General features: G+C 48.2%; 1 long non-coding RNA gene across 1 annotated transcript in view; it reads right to left on the reverse strand.

Moving 5' to 3' along the window:
• Positions 1-13,460, reverse strand: part of LOC125945497 (uncharacterized) — a 31,182-nt gene extending 17,722 nt beyond the window's left edge. The window contains exons 1-2 of the long non-coding RNA XR_007466935.1: positions 13,354-13,460; positions 13,204-13,274 (exon numbers count right to left, since the gene is read on the reverse strand). This is a non-coding gene — a long non-coding RNA (uncharacterized LOC125945497). The remainder of the gene's footprint in view (positions 1-13,203; positions 13,275-13,353) is intronic.
• Positions 13,461-19,454: the final 5,994 nt, after the last annotated feature.

Below are 19,454 nucleotides of genomic sequence, written 5' to 3' on the forward strand. Positions count from 1 at the left end.
TTCATTAGCGGGAAATTGAAAATTGACGAATATCTCAAGACTAATGCTAGTATCAGAATTATTACTAAGAGCACATGCATTGAGCACTGACCGGCTTCAATTACACATCTGCAATACGTGTCTTAATTAACATACTCAAGGCTAAACACCAAATAATAGTTATAAATGCGTTATAAAACCATTATAAATGCGTTGCAGAAAAGTAGGCGTGTTATCTATACTTCATTCTCTTTAAAAATTACGAACCTTCCCATTAGGGTCTATTGTGGATCTCCCCATAGCGCGAGCTAAGCATAATATCGCTCACCGTGATGCCTTTTAGCCTATACCTGCAGATTAGACCACCGAATTATGGTCACAGCAACGCGAACATATGCACAGGACGACAGCAAGCCCAATTCCAAGCTAATAACTGCTGTCGCAGTAAAAATAATTTGTTTCTTTAAATAGGAAACTATATGAAACCGTATGAGATGGCTTTATCTGCGGTTTGAGAGATTTTGTCACTTTAAGGGAAAAAGAAAACAACCGATTACCGAAACGGGACTCAATTATCAAAGCCTTTCGCTAGTAAATGATCTTTGTCATTGGCCATTGGCCAGCATCCATCACTAACAATACGTCCGGCATCGTACAATGGGCTTGAATTTTCTCTTACAGTATATATATATATATATATATATATATATATATATATATAGCTTGGGGCCTTTATATATATATAGCTTGGGGCCTGTGCGGAAAGAGTGTGCATCTATACATCAGCGCCCAGCGGCAACGGGCTCAGCTCCACATCGCCAGCGATAGATCCAGTATAACCCGGTCCCCTGTATTTCATTCTCATAGTTGACAACAATATGATTCAGACTGAACGCTGCATGACTTCTGGACAAGCACGCAATTCAGTCATCGTATGTGCTGCAGTCACGAGTACGTGGTTTCGAACGCAATCAGGATCAAAGGGGGTTGCTTTTAGCATGCACGCGCAATGAGAGTTCCCAGGGCTCGTACAAGCCACCCCGCAAGGGTCCGGAGCTGTCATCTTGGTCCGTATGCTCGCGCCCTTGTGGAATTCGCGGTCACTTTCAGTGCTACCGAAATGCGCCGCCAGGTTTCCCTCAAGACCCGAGTGAGCCCGACCAGAGCTACAGAAGCGCCGACACGGGGCTCGCTGACAGCTTTTGTAACTCGCGCAGCGGCCTTGCAACTTTTGGAGAAGAATGAGTATGCCGGTTACGGCTCCTCCGCCAAGTACGTGAAAGACGCCGCGGCCACTTTCGAGAGCCACGGGCACGCAGCCGACTCAGCACGTGGCGGCAGTGGCGCCCTACAGCACAGACGCTTGGGAGGGGGGGGGGGTTCACGGGTTCTCGCGCATATGAGGGCGCCAATCAATAAATCAGGCAGGCTGGCTGGTGCAGCTCGCTACTGCTGCTGCCAGGCGCGCGGCTTCGTAACAGGATGGGGTTCGCGACCGGTAATCCATCAAATGTGCTACGCTTCTTCGGCGGTTGCCATGGAAACACTGCCACCGACAACACGCCCCCCTTACGCTGGCGGCAAAGAATGAAAGCGGAGGGTGTCACTTGGGGTGCCACCGTAGTGAACCGACGGTGGCTACCGTTTTTGCTTCTTTTTTTCTTTATGTTGTTCTTCACGGGAATATATTAGTTCTCACTTGTGTATCAGCGCTTTATTTGCGTTGGAGTCATAAAAAATCTAAAATGCAGCAATCACGAAATTCACTTTCAAAAGACGTATGTCGCCGGCTGAACGCCTAAGAAGCCAGTTCAGGCAGAAGAATGCGACAGGTGCAATTTGACGCACCCTTGTGACCTTAAGCAATAAAACTGCGTGGTATCAATCAAAATTTACTTTTAATTTATATATTTATATAACCTGGTCAACAGTTGATACAAGGTCCGTGACACCATTCGGCCTAGATGCCTTTGTGTCATAAAGCATTATCAATCATCATCAAAAATGCACGAGAGTGATGTGGCTTGACCGTGCCGCAAGTTGATTGTAGTGCATTACTGACTCAGCCAACTAATCTTTTTTGATTCTCTTAGATATTTTTTAATTGGCCTATTTCATTGCGCTGCAGTTGTGTGCTACCCACTTCAGTATTTTGCCGTCTTTCCTTTCCTCTTTTTTCTTTTCAATTTTTTTCTTTCTTGCGCTTGGCAGCTTTTTGGCAACCAATCAGCGGATTTAATTTTTTGCGTTAATGTGTTAGCGAGGCTCTTCAAATTGTTGATATATAAAAGGGTCAAGGCCCCGTCCTGTCTGCCTTGCTGCACTGCCTGAAGATAACCACTCAGTACATGTACTGCGGTAGTCGTGTATGCCCACTGGCACACTGCATGCACCCGCATATTGGCCTCGAGGGCCACCACTGGAAAGACCGGCGCTGCCATCGCTGTGACGTAGAAAGTGCCATCACGTGACTCGCGGTCGCGCCTTCTCCACCTTTGCTGCCTTAGCCGCAGTCAACGCATACAGAAAGGAATTCTAAATTCGTTTCTCTATGGTCAACGCAGCTCTCTAGCTGGGTGACTGAAGCCTTGATTGTAGGGTTCTGGGTAACGTGTTTCATTCCAATGGCAGCAATTTACTTGCCCACTCTTGCAGCATCGTTTACTGCTCGGTGTGGCAGTGTCGGACGTATTCGGCCGAGCCCGGCGTGAGTTTTCACGCGTACCCCAAAACGAAGCGGCAGCGAGATGCTTGGCTGATGAAGTCACTGAAAACGTAACAGTATGATGATCGTAAGAGTCGAGCAAGCAATGCACACACGGCTTGTGGCGCGCTCGCTTTATATGACATCAGTCAAAATACCCCGCGCAGAAATGCATGCGACTTGCATGCGCGCACACGGCGGAAAGCGCGGATTGAGGCGATAAGATATAAGCAGTTGAATTTCCAGTTAATATAATAGACCGATGATAAATAATCGTGATGGGAAAAGCGCTACTAAAACGGAGACTTAATTAGCAAGAAGACCGAACAAAGCGCTGTTCTTGCTAAGTCTCCGTTTCAGTTGAGCTTTTTCCATCATGAAAGTTTACCAACAAGCTCAACTGACAGCTATTCTAAATGCTATTTCTAGTACAAAGGACCCTTTTCCATGTGTTAATAACGCCTTCCTCTAAGAAAAAAAAAGTGCTTTGTCCTGTGTTCTCGCTAAGTATCCGTTTTAGTAGCGCTTTTTCCATCATGAACGTTTACCAACACGCCCAACTGACAGATATGATAAATCATCAACCCGCGGTAATTCTGGCGAAATTGGCAAGCCACACTACCCGGACGAATGTTGTGAACAGCACTGTTATTGCGGCAAAAGTACTCATAACTACTTTTATGAAAGATCATGCGAACTGAATAGCCAATAGGTCGCTCGCTCGCTAAAATCCTTCGCTTCCCTATACACACCAGACTGGGACGTGCGCGCTAGGTTGTTTTGCAGCCAGGACGCCGGCGTACGCATACACCACTTAAAACATGCAAGCGCTCGGAATTAACCGTGGCTGCACCGCTGGAGATGCCGAACCCTTAGCAGCCAGTATCGCGTGAAGTCGCTTTCTACGTCACGGAGAGATTTCAGCAGATGGAGCCATGGTATGTCCTCGATGCCAATATAGGTGAGGAAGTCATATGAACGAGGCTGCAAGTGATGAAGGCTGTGTGCGCTCTTGCCTTGTTACGAATATTTGTAACTTCTGTAAGACCTAGAACTGAGTGCTCTCAGAATGGCTCGTATACTTCGTGAGACGCGCACGCACGCACACAAGCATGCCTTGTGCGCGCGCACGCTCACAAGTGTGCGGCATCTTCCCTGGCCGCATTCAGCTGCCGCCTCGCACCGCTGGGTGCCCCGGTGTGCACGTGACGTCGCGATCCCATTCATCGAAGGCGCATGCTTCGTCGCCGTTTTACTCGGATTTAATGAAAACGCGCACAGCCGAGGCAAAGTTTCAGAGTGCGTGTGGGCCGCGTTTCGTGCAGACAGGCCCCACGTACGAGCCCACCGAGTTTTTGAGATTGTCGAGGGAGGGGGGATGAAAATGCGCGCGCCACGACGCAAAAATGCGATGGCTTTGTCCCGAAGGAAGCTATAGCGCTGCGGGCACCTTTTCAGGCGTCGTCCTCTCGTCAGTAATTGATTCCGTAATTAGATCCGGATAATGAACCCTGTTACAGCGTGCATTGTGAGAGGGGAACAGCACGGCTTCCGCCTTTCGCGCCCCGTTTAATCACAGGAACCGAGCAGAGGAGCGCCTCTGATTCTTTGCGACGTGGCAGCTGAGAGTCCCAGCGCGGCATCCGTCGTCATAAGCGGTCATTCATTCGCCTCCGTCTCTGCGCGCGGAGTGCCGGCGTATTGACTGGCTTCCGCAGCCGGCCGGTGCTCCGCCCAGGCTGATTCATCTGAATAGACTCGGAAACTCCGGGAAGCCCGCATGCGGTACTCGTGAAAGCGTGCTGTTAGCATAAAAGACTGAGGTCAGTTAGGATTGCTTTTAAGAACACCGTCTGAATTATTTCGCAGCAAACGTGTTCGCGTGTGCTATATATGTTTTCTTGCACATGCATGCACACGGCGCTTTTATCATCGAGTGGAGTAGGGGTGCAATATAAGAAATGAATAGCGAGTGATTCAAAGGCTAAAATGGCTTAACATTTAACATGAATTGGCGAATGAAGTTTTCTGGCTCAAGAGAGAGGTGAGATTTTTTATATAAAGGGCAGAAAGGTCGGCCTGAGCTCAAACTTTTCTAGCTTGCTATACTATATGCGCAGAGGGAATGGGGTAAGTAATGAAAGGTATCACGGTGGATGAACATAGTAGCCAGTAAAATAAATGCTAGGGATTTACGTGCCAAAACCACAATCTGGTCTTGGTATGCAATTTTGACCACCGGGTTTTTTAACAGTGGAGCTGTTTAAGCCGGCCGTAATTTGTGCCGCGAGCCGCAAAACCTCGCCGAGCGATGACGTCACTGCGTTGCCTAGCAACCCCATACAAGCTGTGCGATAGTTTCGCAAGACTCCGTGCTTAGACACTGCGCGCAGCGCGTCTGCTCCGCTTGCCATAAACGTTCCGTGTAGCAGGTGCGAAGGCGGTGTTGCTAGTGTGCGGGCGGCAGTAGCAGCCATGGGAAGACCGAGGAAGAACCGCACTCCCGAGGAAGAGGCCGCTTTCCGGGAATCACGCCGCTTGGCCGAACAAGAATACAATCGCCGGCGTCGAGCCTGCATGATCTAGCACAGAGAGCCGAGGAAGCCTTAGCCAAGCGATCGGCGCAAAGTCGAAGATCCCGAATACGCCGATCGAGAAAGGGAACGAAACCTAGCAAAACCTAGCAAAAACTTAGTAAAACTACAAGAACTACATGATCGTCACGAGCGTTTTTGCATTCCGCTCCCATCGGAATGCGGCTATGCGGCCATGGCTTTGCGCTGCTGCAGCTGCACAACGCCATATAGCCACTGTGCTTTTGCAGCTGCTATGACACGTAGTAAGACTTTAGTACACACAAATTCGCGACTGAGAGGCCGTATATCACTGTCGTCACGAATAAAAACCCGTTTTGCCTGCTTAGTTGACATAAATTGTGGCCAAGGGCCCAATGCGACGCTCTCTGTCTCTGTCACCTGCCCCACACAGGCATATTGGGTGCAAACAACAACAACGGGCTCCACAGTCTCGGGGTCTTGGCACAAATCACAATTTTGCTACACGTTTGGGTATTCGGGTGTCCTCGCCGGTGTCCTTTATGCGCACCAAAATCTCAGTTCACGGGTGTTCTTGGTTTCCATTCGGCCGCCGCTGCTTGGAATAACGGTACTCACTGCCTCGTGTGTGTGTGTGTGTGTGAGTGATTTTGAAAAAGGAAGAGAAGAGAAAAGTACAGCGCCGTAACTGCCTCTCGTGAGAGGGCACCTCAACAGCGCTGTACCGCAGCCCTACCGCAGTAGGTTTGCACCAAATTATGTGAAGTCATATTGACGCGTGTACATTGGTTCACTTTTGTTACTTGCCGGCGGCCGCTTTCTCCGGATGATCACTGTTATCAAGTTAGTGCTTTTGCGTTCGCTGTCGACATTCTATATATAGAGAGAGAGGTGAAGACTAATCAGATCGAAAGCGTGACGAGAATACTGGGGCGCGATCGGAGATCTTCGTTCGTTTCGCGTTCTGTTCAGTTGCTGCGACGTCACAAAGTGGCAGCATGCAAAATACATTGAGAACGGGAGAGAAAGAGAGCAGCCAATCGGCAAGCGGTAAACCATTCCGTAGCCGCAGCCGCCGTTTGGATCCAATCCACGACACGTGCCATGCGAAGCCGGTCGCGTAACGAGCGGATGATCACTCGAACTTCACATCTCTCGTCGCGTTCTGCTCCTAGCAGACGACGTGCTCGTAGTAAAAATGATTCATAGGAGCGTGTCGTCATTTTCACGTCACCAAAACGACGAACTCCGCGACGTTTGTCGTTCGGGGAGTTCACCGCTTGCCGATTGGCTGCTCTCTCCCTCCCGTTGTCACAAATTTTGCATACTGCCACTTTGTGACGTTGCAGCAACTGATCAGAACGCGAAACGAACAAAGATCGCGCTCCGGGGGCGATATAACGTAAAATGATTCCAAACTGTTTTGATTCCAAACTCCTCACGTCAAATTTACGTAACCACCGACGCAAGCATCGGGCGGTGACCCGCAGCCTTGTCTGAACAACCCAATCAAACACTCTCCTCGTTTATAGGAGGTCACCTTTGTTCGCTTTCAAAACCAATAACATTGTGTACACTCAGCGGTTTTTCTTATCTAATTGGCTGACAAGAGGCGAGGAGCACGCTCCAGTGGAGAGGGTTTCGATGGGACCGAGCCAGCACAGTGAAAATAGATAACCGCATGAAGAGGGTGGTGCCGGCTTCTCCGATTTTTGGTCCGCTTCGCCTTACTTAGCTTGCGGTGGCTGGTCGAAAATCGCGGCGGCGTGCAACGGAAGGATAAGAATGCTGCTAAAACGGATCCTCAGCAAGGAAGAGTTGGCAGAGCGATGTCGTATGCAGGCCGAAAGGGCTCGATAACGTTTTACTGCCACGCAAAAAGGTTTATCATGCGCAAATAAATACATGCTCACCAGCAGGTGCGAGTAGCGAGGGCCTGAGCGATCGGCGGGCAGCCATCTTTCTATTCCTTTCAGAACGGGGCAGTCTGTGGCTATTCAGAAAAATTTTCAGTTTTGTTCGGCATATTAATGCATTTTTTTTTCGCGTACACGTCACTTTGACGTGGTGAGTTTTCGCGGTTTTGTGAGGTCGCGTGACAGACAGGCGAAGTGGGCGTAGCCAGAAAACATTGGACCAATAGCAGAACGCTAATGGTGAAAAGCGTCGAATCAGGAATGATTATTTTTCTTTTGTGCGGTTTAATCATGCATATATAATCAGTGTGTACATGTTATATCAGATGGGGAGCTTTCGCGGTTTTCGTGACGTCGCGTGACAGACAGGCGAAGTTGGGAGTGGCCCGAAAATGTTTTGACCAATCGTGGAGGCTGATTGCAGAAGTTGGAAGCAAGACAGTTTGGAATCATTTTACGTTATAGCGCCCCTGGTCTCGAATCTATGTGAGCACCAGCAATTGCTCTGGAATGTACGATAACTCGTGTAGGTGAACGGACTTGACCGCTGCCATGGTGCGCTTGGTTTTTCGACGACCGCCGATCGTGCTCGCCACTAGCGCTGTCACGTTAGCGTTGCTTTGCTTTCTGGATACAAGTTGGCCCCAATAAAGCCCTATTATTTGCTGACACTTTCTGGAAGTATTTCTGTTTCTTTACCGTCGCAGAACCTTGACAATCGTATACCGCGCGTTTCAACGGTGACTCTCAAATTAGTGCAATATAACGGAGTCTAGACACGACGTGTTATACTATAGTTTTCGCTGGCCAAGTTTCACAAAAGGCGAGGGCAAAAAACGTTGTGATACATAATTGAGCAGCTTAATTAACTCATAACAAATCGGCTTTCAAAACGAATAAAAGGCCATTACCATTATTTAAAGCACGTTGGCACGTAGAGTTCCGAACACCCACCGGGCTACAGCTTAATTGGCTATGGCGTTGAGCTGCTGCGTACGAGGTCACGGGGTCGATTCCTGGCCGCGGCGGCCGCATTTCTAGGGCGGCAAAATAGAAAACGCGTCTCGTCTGCTTGGATTTAGGTGAACGTTAAAGAAGCCCAGGTGGCCAAAATTAGCCCGAAATCACTCGTTAAGGCGTCCCTCACACGTTCATAAACCAACGTGAAGTTTCGGCCAGTTATACCCCTCAATTTAACAGAGTTCCTACTCACTTTCAGAGAGAAACCGAGTGCGTCCGGAATACGCTTGATCACGCCTTAAAAGCTACGTCATGTGGTGACGTGTCGCAGCATGTGACAGCGAGTAGCGTACCGGCCGAATTATCAAGCATACCCACGAAAGGCGATCTCCACTGGCTGCTGACACTTGTCGCTCGAAGTGCTTGACACTCGAAAGTAATGCCATTGGTGCCAGCTGGTCGACAACCGATTCGCAGTGTTTAGCACAGAGAGCCTGCTTTTCAGCCAATACTATCTCGTCTCTGCAAGGTTTTCTTGTTTTTGTTTCATGGCGTGGCGTTCAATTGCCATGCAATGTAGCCTTTGTCATGCGTCGTAACGACGTAACTAACGTGGTTACACGCACTCCTGACGCGCTCGGTTGTGGCTTCACGCTGAAAATAAGTCAGAACTCTTCGTACAAGCGTGCATGCTTTAAATAAGGGCTTTTGGTCTGTTTTAAAAGCTGATATAGTATGAGTTTGTCATTAGCTAAAAACGTCCAATTAGCATAGGCAGCCTAAGAATGAGACAAAGAGAAATGAGATGCGAAAGGCGGCGAGGTTAACCGCAAGATAAGGATCCAGTTTGTTACCCTGCACTGGGGAAGGGGGAATGGGAGACAGGAACATCAGGAAAGAAAGCACAGAGAGAAAGAACCACGCAGGCACGCACGCACACTCACACGCACACACGCACACACACGCACTGCGTCTATCGCATGCGTGTGTGTAGATAAAGGAAGCGGGAGTGTCGCAGTCGTTCAACTAGATGAGCCTAAGAATAAAAAGAAAGTTAATTAGAGAATTTTAGGTAATTAGGCTACTAAGTGATCCGTCACATAGTTTTCTTTTGTCCGGCCTTGTTGCGAACCTTGTCCTGCAAAAAGCATAACTGCGTCTCAGGTATCCTGTTTTTAATAAGGGACAGCCGTCTCTGAAACACACATACCCATATGCTGCTGAACTCGAGCTGCTCACCAGTGTCTGGGCCCAGTGCACGCGTGAACGATAGACGCTGACGTCCTCTTCTTTAAAAAGGTTCTGACCGAAAGTGCTTGCGTAGACAGAAAAAGTCGCGTCGACAAAAGTGAATCCACAGTAGCATGCATGCTGCGCGCCGGCGGTGCTCCGCGGCTCCGGAGTGGATGGCGGAATAATAAAACGTCATTGTGTACCCATCGACGTCTGCGCCTCGTTTTCTTGTGACGTCGACATCGCTCTAGCGACGTTTCAGCAGTTGTGCTTTGGTCTTGCTATGGCCAGGGCCGGTATTTTGTAGCGATGTCTTATGACTTATTCTACACTAGTCTTATCATCCACCGCTCACGGCGGGCTGATCCCGTTTATAACGCGAGTGGACCGTCGCTCTGACCACTGACAAAGCGCGATACGCGCGAAAAAGGCATTAGCACCGGAATGGCATCGCTACAAAATACCGGCCCTGGACGCCCTAGTCCGTACTGAAGAAGAACGTGCATGGAAAGAGCGCCGCCGTGAGCAACAGCGTGAATAGGGGCGAAGGCGACGGGAAGCCGCTATAGCCGAACGCGTGTCGTCCGAAGGATTCGTAATGTCGGACAACCGCTCTGTGACCGATGAGGAACAACATCGTGCCCGTGAGGATCGCCTTCACGAACAGAAGCGGGAGTGGGCGCGAATGCATCGGCGACCAATTGCAGTATATCACAGCGACCACAAAGCAATGGTTACCATATAATGACAAAGTAAAGAGAAAATAAAAGACGATAACAACAAAGAAGTTACGTGTATGTGTCTTTAGTCAATCAATATAGCAATTAACCATATATAACTCAATATAGTTATTAACATGTACAGCTTCGCTGGTCTTCCATCTTCACATAGTGGATGGGCTCTGATTTTTTCTTTATTATTATTATTATTATTATTATTATTATTATTATTATTATTATTATTATTATTATTATTATTAACTGCGACAGTATGGAAAGTTTGGGTATACTGAAGAGCCGGCGACGTCAAGATCGTAGCTAAACACACACACATTTAAGAATGCACTACACTAAAGAATGGTATAAATAAAAATAAATTGCCAAAAGCTTTTAGAATCCCTTATAGAGTGAAATCAACACTGTATAATTCACTCTACAAATATACAAGGAATTTGATATAAAGTTGTAAATCTATGCAAATCATGCATAATGCAGAGTCAGCGTATGACCTGTGACAATTAGGCCCGAGTAGCCTCTGCTTATGTTTAAGTATGTATGTTGAAAGCACAGCGCATAAGAAGTCCCTGACGCGAAAAGTTTTCATAATAATAAATTGAAATGAAAAAGGAATAACACATCAAAGCAAGCAAAATGTCGATGAAATGACAAAGCCACGATGACGTTACCGTGAGTCAAAAGATTACGTCACTCAAACAGCATTATTCACAACGAACTAATAAGGTCACCCTCAACAAAAAAATCGCACAATGCTTTCACAGCTTCTCTGTGTTTATAGGGACAGGACCAGTAACCAATCAATTTTTTGTTTAATTTTTGTTATGTTTTACTGCTATACTAATGTTTACCGCTTACGCGGTAAGATACTGCACCGCAACTTCAGGTATAGTATACGTGTTCTGTTATACGGGCTCTACTTTGTTCTGTTGCATGTGCGGCCTGCTCGTATACGTTCGAGCTCTATTGCATCACACTTATATTCTGCCTCTTTCAATGTTTTTCTTTTTTTTTTTTTCCTGGCACTCCAAGTGTAACGGAGTCTCAATCACTGGTTTATTTAGGTTAATGACAAGTAACTAAAACTTACCAATCAACGGATTGCGTGTAACTGAAACCACCGACGCCGTCTCGGGCGAAAACTGTGCTGGATAGGGCGACGTCAAGGACGCTGCTTTGCGCCACCCCCAGTTGGGTGCCACGCACGTTCTGGCCACACCTCTGCTTTGTCTCCCGCGTCCGCGCGCAACTTGCGCGCACGCCGGTCGATTGCGCACATCGCGCCGAACTTTTGTGCCTTGCGTCAGCAGCTGGCATTTATTCTTTCAGATGGTTGAGTTTCCTTATCTACATTAGTAACGCCGGCTGATGGGAACATGGACACGAAGGCCCGCCGCAGTGGTGTTGCTCAGCGCGACCGGCGCCGTTTTGGTTCTTCCGAGCAAGAACATCACGCGAGAGACACGCCATGCGTGTCCGACAGCCGCATATCGCGGTGCACTCTGGAAGTTGAATGCTTGCGACATGTTCCGCAGGCCGCAACCGCCCCGGTTCGGACACTGTTGCGGCGCTCATGATTTTAGGATTGCGCCTCACGAGCGTACAGCTCGCTACAGTGCTTGCCACACACACATATGAGGACAGAGAGAAAATGAACTCCGTTGTATATAATTTCGATGATGGATGTTCTGGGGTCGGCGGCGCGCGCAAGCAGCTGAACGGGCTGCTGGAGATATCGTGAGCAAAACTAGGGGCGTGGGTGCATCGGCGGCAGTGTTGCGGAAGCCGGCGGCGGCTGTGAAGAAATGCTCTGAACGAGCAAAAAAAAAAAAAAAAAAAAAAAAAAAAAAAAAAAAAACAAAGGAAAACTGTAGACGCTACATTTACTTCGACAGACATAGCCCGTAGCAAGAGTTGTAACGTGCCTATAACGCTAGTATCGAAAAAAAAAAAAAAAAAACGAAGCGGTTCACTTTCCATTGTGCGTCTTGCTATAAGCGTCTTCTGCGGCGGAAGACTGTGGCCGTATTTTTGACAGACGACTTCCATAGACGCTGTCACTTTTGCGTGACGTATACGTCGTGCGCCCAGAAGTACAGTTAAGGGAGTACGACACATACTTTTGTCCTGCAAGTTCTGCACCAGTTTACGGTTCTCCTGCACTCACAAAGTGCTTTGGAAGTGCAGGCGTCGTCGTGCAAGCTTTCGGATAGCAGACGACACGGCGCAGCGCTGGTTTAATAGCGCGTGGACGTAAATATATCCCGCTTTGGCTACAACATTTCTATAGCTGGCATAAGTATGTCAGCTACAATTTCGATGGCTGAACGGTTGTGAGGGTATTTAGTAAAGTCATGTGACGCGTTAAATTGCTTTAGATCGTCAACTTGCTTGGAACGTTGTCTGACTTAGAAACCAGCATCCACGTCCCCCATTCCGTTCTCACGACGTAGTACGGTAGTACTATCACGATAGCGCTTACCACGATAACGAAAAGAAGATGCACTTGGTTTGATACACTGGGAATTTCTCGAAATGGTTCACGACAGGCCTGCACCAACTAGGTTGATAAGAGGCGCTGCCATATTGCAGAAGCATGCCCGCACGGGAGCCAAACTTCGAGCACAGCGTAGCGCCGCACAAAAGGAGCCGCACTAACTCAAAAAGCCCCCGTAGAACGATGTGGCGACAACAGCAAACGCTACGACACGCCCCACAGCACGCTGTGGCGCGTCACAAAAGCCGACGCTTCGACGCAATGCGCCTAATGCTCGAAGTGCACCGAGCAGACAAGTATCGCACCTTTCTATTAATTTTTGAAATAAACGTACAGTGCTAGTGCAGGTATACTTCACTTGAAATTTCTGAACTGGCACTGCACGCTGCTGCACTCGCACTTTCTATACGAGTATATGTATACCGCAACGGAACTAGTGCAGCCAAACCGAAGAGACATTGTGACTCCTTGATGTAACGCTTAAATTTAACGAGATTAATGGCGTCGAATGAGCATTGATATTGTCGAACAAACAAAGATATAAAACTTTAACTAGCGCTTTTGGCAGTTATATTATTCACCGTCCCTACAACGTGACGCTATCTATAGTTCTTGATGTACGTACCTTGAGGGAAAAAGCTGCAACGCCGATAAATGTGATGCCCTTCCAGTATACCTATGCGTATATCTCCGCACCTGAGTGAAATAGGCATTGATTAAAGCGCTCATTCCATGCTCTGTGTAAATATACAGGCTGCACACTGCACGTACTCACAGCCTGTTGAAACGCAGCTGCACATTTATCGACAACAACGAGTTGAATCCATCGTCGGTTGTGTATGCAGCTCACGAGATTGTGATTGTAACGCTTAAAATGAAGTGCGGTCGTTGTCTCGAACTTGTTTAGCATCTGTGCTGCCAAAGATCCGCGCTTTAAAAAAAATACACCTAGTCAATATTTAAACTACAAAGCTTTGCTCCTCCCTGACTGAGTATTATTAATCCGTCCTTCGGAGCTCATGCCACCGTGTCTTCGACGTTGCATATAACAGTCATGTAACTCGGTGCCGCTCTTTTGTCAGCAATCTTTCCGGCCTCATTCATCAAAAGTCTCGCCTACTGTCGTGACCTCGGATGCGTAGGCTGCCCGAGGATCCCGCGAATGTAACCAAAATGAGAAACGGGAGAAGAACCCGGCAACAGGCGTGCAGCGCCTATGAGGCCTGAACTGCGCGCGCGCGTCGCGGAAGGACTGCCGAGCGTGGGGGCAAAGCGTCGAAACCTGCCGGTGGCGGAATTTGCGCCCCCCTAATCGCCTGCTCCGAGAGATAATTTGGGAAACTTTGCGACCGGGCCGGGGCGTCATCAGTATTCCGCGACGGCAGCAAACCGCGTTGCCTTTCTTGGTTTTTCGCTCTCCGCCTCGTTGCGCCGCGCGTGTCGATTTGAAAGCGAAATGCGAAGACACGCTTTGCATCCTAATGGCGCGCGCGGCAGAGCCCCGAACAGGTCTAGCCTCACGTCGTCTCCCGCACCTCCCCGGGCGAGCCCGAGGGCGCGAACGGCCCGAGCAAACATCCCGCGCGGAGGCGAATCCAATGAGTGGTCGCGGAAGCCGCGGCCTCTATCAACGCTACCCCACGCGGATTTGGCACCCGATATCTGTATGCTTGCCACCGGCAGAACTCCATCACAGTCTCCATGTATTTTGTTTAGTTTTAAACAGCGCGGCTTATCAGTCAACGCCTGCCGAGGGAACGCTCGCGGTGTACGCTCAGCCTTCAGGTTCAACTATCTTCGCTGTAACACCCAAGTATACGACTATATACAGTGGAAGGCGTCGCCGATATGCTCGTTTTGCTTTCGTATATCAAATCGCCAGGCTTCGAATCCGCGAAGCTTTTCTCCAACTAAGAACTCATTTTCACTGGCCGACGTCGGTTCTTATAAGCCGCTCTAGTGCACAAACGGCTCTGCAAGTATACGAGTCAAGGTTAAGGTGGCATAAGTGACAGTGTAACCATTCTGCGCACGCACATTTTCACATTTAAATATTTCAACTGCGCTGTTATAGCCAGTTATAATAACATCTTTACTGGTTTTGATGTTCTCGGTGTTTCTGATGTTTTTAGACAGGTTTAAATGTAACAAGGGTCGGAACAGTGTAACGATTCCATACCATTGCTATTCCTTTTTGCGCTTCGTCAGTGGTGCAAGCGGCGTTCCATCCACGTTATCACCGAGATCGGTCAGCCGTGAATGGTGGTTCATTAGAAATTGAACCGAGCGAAAAGAATCATTGTATTACACCGACCATTGATAGTATACTGACATTTTCGGGAGCAGTTACTAAACGTAGCGCCAGGCGTCGCGTTACACGCGTTATGTAGCGTACGAAATGGACTCTTGATATCGCACGTCCCCAAGACACGCCAGTCGCAATAGCTGTGTTGAGAGCTGCTCTGCGAGGTGGACTGAAAGCGTGTCCACACCGAGTACTTTTGTCCTCCCTTCGGGCTAGTCTTCCTGACCATCCTGCGGTTGTGGTGCTAAATATACGTGATGAATTCAGGTTCAGCGCTTCGTATACAATGTGACTGGCATTTTTTTTCCTTTAATGCGACGCATTCATTGGCTCATTTCGGCTACTCTGCGGTAGGTTCCTATCCGGTATCTTTAATAGCAAAATAAATAAATAAATAAATAAATAAATAAATAAATAAATAAATAAATAAATAAATAAATAAATAAATAAATAAAGTGTCCGATGGTGGTCTCACAGCACAACTCCATTCTCTATCCATTAGGCCACGTTTTTTTTTCTTTATGATAGGATTTTAGCAATACACTAATTGTGGTACATATCAAGAATGTGAAAAAAAAATGTCACAGTTTCGCCCTAAGAGCGAAGCAATGAATGCGATAGCAACACAGCAATGTCATACGAAGTATGGTGAGCGGCTTTGGTAGCAATATGAATTGTAGTAAACATGAGCTTATTAAGTAAGCAGGTGTGCTGCGGCGTAAGTAGACCGACATGAAAAGAGAGAGACTCGATGACCACGACAAGGCGCGTGTGAAACGGAGGTGTTGATGAGAAGCGCTTTCCGTGGGCAGCGCGTGCGAAGGGACACACCTGTAGCGCTGCACTGCCGATCCGGGCAGCGTTGCATGTGTAGCGTGCGTTGGAAAATGTGGCCCGACTATTACTAACTGAATTAACAAGCGTGGTGTCAGCGCGCACAAGCAAACATGAATAGATCACACTGAATGACCGCAGACAACGACTATCAAAACGCTGGCAGCAAGCGCACCCGCCGCAGCGGGCGAAGGTTCGTGCGGTCTATCGCTTCCACGGAAACTGAGCGGCGAATGCACAGCGCATACAAAGGTCAGAGCCGTGTGGAGATAAGAGACGGTGCGGGCAAGCGACACAGCTGGTTAAAGTACGAGCGCAGTTGTTGGCAGAGTAGAAGTGCGCCCCCCCGCCGCTCCCTCCCGCGCTGCCTTCCCGCTTTCTTGCTTGCGCGTGGGAGATTGAGTGGCAAGTTCCCCTTGCGTCCGGTTGCAAGATACGCCTTTGGTGCCGGAGCACCGCATCACCCCGCCTCCCTCCCTCCCCACCATCCCCCACGGCCTTTCGCGCGACGGTCGCGTTTGCTTTCCGCCGTGCGTTCCCTCTCCGTGATAGCGCGCGTCCCCCGCACGCTTTCGCTCGGGCATACGGCGCGCGGCGACGATTTTATCGCCCTTGGACTTTATACGGAACCTCACGGCGACGGGGACGCCGACGGCAGAAATCCGGTTGAAGTGTCCATATAATTGCTATCTCAATAAAAAGTCGACATAACAGACATCAGTAATTAGAAGTGCCTAACGCGGCAACTGGCGTTGTCATTTATGATACGTTTGAGATTGTTAGGGGTTCCCCCCTAGTCTGCCACGGCAAGGTCAACTCTGGGTTTTAATTGCCTCTAGAAAACGACTAACATGATCTGGAAAATACCTACGCGTGCTGGCGTTCTGTCTGGATCGCAATAGAAGCCAGCCATGCGGAAGCGCAATACGGGAGCGGCTTACGAGAGCACCATACACATTAGAGACCAGTTTCCATTATAATGTGAATGGATATACTATTTTCATTATCTATTGCTATTTACCTGATAACTGGGTGATCTAAATAAAATTCTTTCTTTATTGTGCGCTGCAGTATTTCCCAGAAATAAAGGCCTTCCCATCAATGAAGGAACACGTGATCTATTATTCTTTTATGTTGCTTAGATGTGAAACACTGCGAGTCACCTACGCATACTTCTCTCGCCAACTTGCTTTTCGAGACGACTGGCGCGACTAACACGCCGCATAGCACGAGTGATAGCACGTGCCAGTTTCCGTTCGGCCACAGACTTGTCACTGTCTTTCGCGTGCGTCACGTTGCATATCAACAAGCTGCTTATAAAAACGGGAGCGTGTCAGTTCCTCCTTTTCTTCCATTGTGACAGTCAGTACCGTTGAGAAGCAGTGCTAGTAGCACGCCCGCCTTCGATATTGGCCCACATTTCCCAGTCCTTTCCTCCTAGCAGCTAACCCTAAGTATAGACGATGTGCGTTATTCTACCACCTACGGAAACGGCCGACTTCGTAATGGTACAGGTGCTAATGTTTCTTCGCCGGAGTGCGAAAAAAATTCACCGATTGATTACGATATTCCCTAATGCGAAATTTGAGCGCCGTTCTATACGTGTTTTTATTTCGCGATATATTGACTGGCGCGGACAATCTATCTCGTGCGGCACGTTCCAAACGGAGCGAAGTGTGGGGCGACTGCCTCGCTAATCGGGAGATCGCGAGAGCCAACGCGTGGCCGACACGTGGGCGCGATTCACAGCACCCGCCGCAGACAGACCTCCGCTCATGCAGCGCTTTGATGAACAGACGACGCATGGATTGCCTCGATGCGCGCGCGCGCCCCCGCGAACGGAGCAGAGGCGAGCGAGCGCATCGAGGCATCCTATTATAACAATGATGATGATGATGATGATGATGATTTATTGGCATTAACCACGCACCGCAAACTGCGGCTCGTGGCCCAACATCCCTACGACGTAAAAGAGCTGCTTAAAATGAATCTGCCTTCACGCTTCACTCTTTCCACAAGGTTGAAGCCAATTGCCGCTTTGTGCAACTCTGCGGTGCCAATGCGCATAGTTATTTCACCTGCAGGTGCGAGGCAGGCCTATTTATCGCTCGGTATGACGAATGGCGCGAATTAGCGGCAATTGAATAATTGAAGGCCTAGTTTTTCAACTCCTGTTGGGATGTTAGCTGTGACATCCTGCAGGCACAGTGTGTTGTCTGTAAAATGAAAGTGCACAGCCTTGCATATTCATATGTCTTTGCGTCTTCTTCAAGTCCAAATAAGATACAATTATGTTTGATGCAAAATAATTTATTTAAGGAAACCGTCGTTCGCGCTCTTTTTTGTGGCATATCAGAAACGTCCACTGCGGGTCTCCAGAATTGTACTTTGCAATCGCGTTTTGCCGTTCGTAACAGGTTTATTTCAGCGCTCGCAACACATCGTCGACGACATGACCCCCGACAATTCCACATTGTTGTTCACCCCAAAACTGCCCTCACTTCACCTTTATCTACTTGATCCGAAACCCTGCTTTCACTCACTTACCTTTACCTCGTGCTCCGCGATAGCCTATAGGCTTGACTGCTCGTCTCGTACCTGAAAGGCGCAAGAGGATCTCATGCTGCTCTAGTATGTGTGACACGTGTGGGTGAAGCTGAGCTGGGAGGACCGAGTGCACATTGTGGAAGCAACTTGGTTCCAGGCAGACATTTTGTTTATTTATTGTTCGTTTTTGCAACAAACTGCTAGAAACCACGCCAATACCCCCCCCCCCCCTTTCCCCTTCTTCGTCCGCATTGTGTAGAAGCGCGATTATCGTCAACAACACTTATACCGGTGTCACACGTACACTTCTGATCACGATCGGGGCCGATCCACATTGAGCTTGATCCGGATCGAGTGTTGCTACACGCTCATTTGCCATCGCGATCTTGCGAGATTCGGATCCGCACAATCGCGATCCATGAATCGCGATCAGGCCTCTTGATCGCTATCGCAGGCTGACGTCTGCACCCCCTAGCGCAGTATTCTGAAAATGCTTTAAAAAAAGGTGAAGGCAGCTCAATAAAAAAACGCTTAAGAAACTTTTTATCAGCAATAGTAATCTGTAAAATTGAAATATTGTCCAAATGTAACCATATTTTGCAAATCTGAATTTAAAACCAAGACATGATGCAGTTCTGACAGTTGCCTACTATCAGCAGACAATAATAACTCGATCCGCATCGTTGTACCGTGTAGCAGCGACCATTGTTGATCGCGATCAAGAAATCTGATCCGAATCGGCTCCGACCGCGATCAGAAGTGTACGTGTGACACCAGTATTACACTTGCTATTCCCTGTTTTTCTGAGACGACTGTGAGAAGTTTTTTTTTTATATATCGCTTCGCTAATCCTCGCAGCTTTAGTGGAAATGTTTATCGAAAATTTCTCCCGTGAAGTCTACATATAACTGGATTACTTGAGGATGTGAACATTACTTGCACGACAAATCGCAGCTACGTAACAGTGTTTCACTTTACAACTTTGTAATTATTAACTTTAAGGTACATGTACCATGCACTTGCGTTATACTGAAGCCGAACAGCAATGAAATTATATCCATTTAGCAGAAATCCCGTGCTTAGCACCAAGTTTCTTGAAATACGCCCTCCAAATCTCGCTCCAGTTAACACTTCTCATCACTGTCAGAAAATAAAATGTTATCTGCATTACGATATCTGAGGAGCGATTT

The sequence above is a fragment of the Dermacentor silvarum genome, chromosome 1 (genome assembly GCF_013339745.2).
Source record: "Dermacentor silvarum isolate Dsil-2018 chromosome 1, BIME_Dsil_1.4, whole genome shotgun sequence".
Lineage (NCBI taxonomy): Eukaryota > Metazoa > Arthropoda > Arachnida > Ixodida > Ixodidae > Dermacentor > Dermacentor silvarum.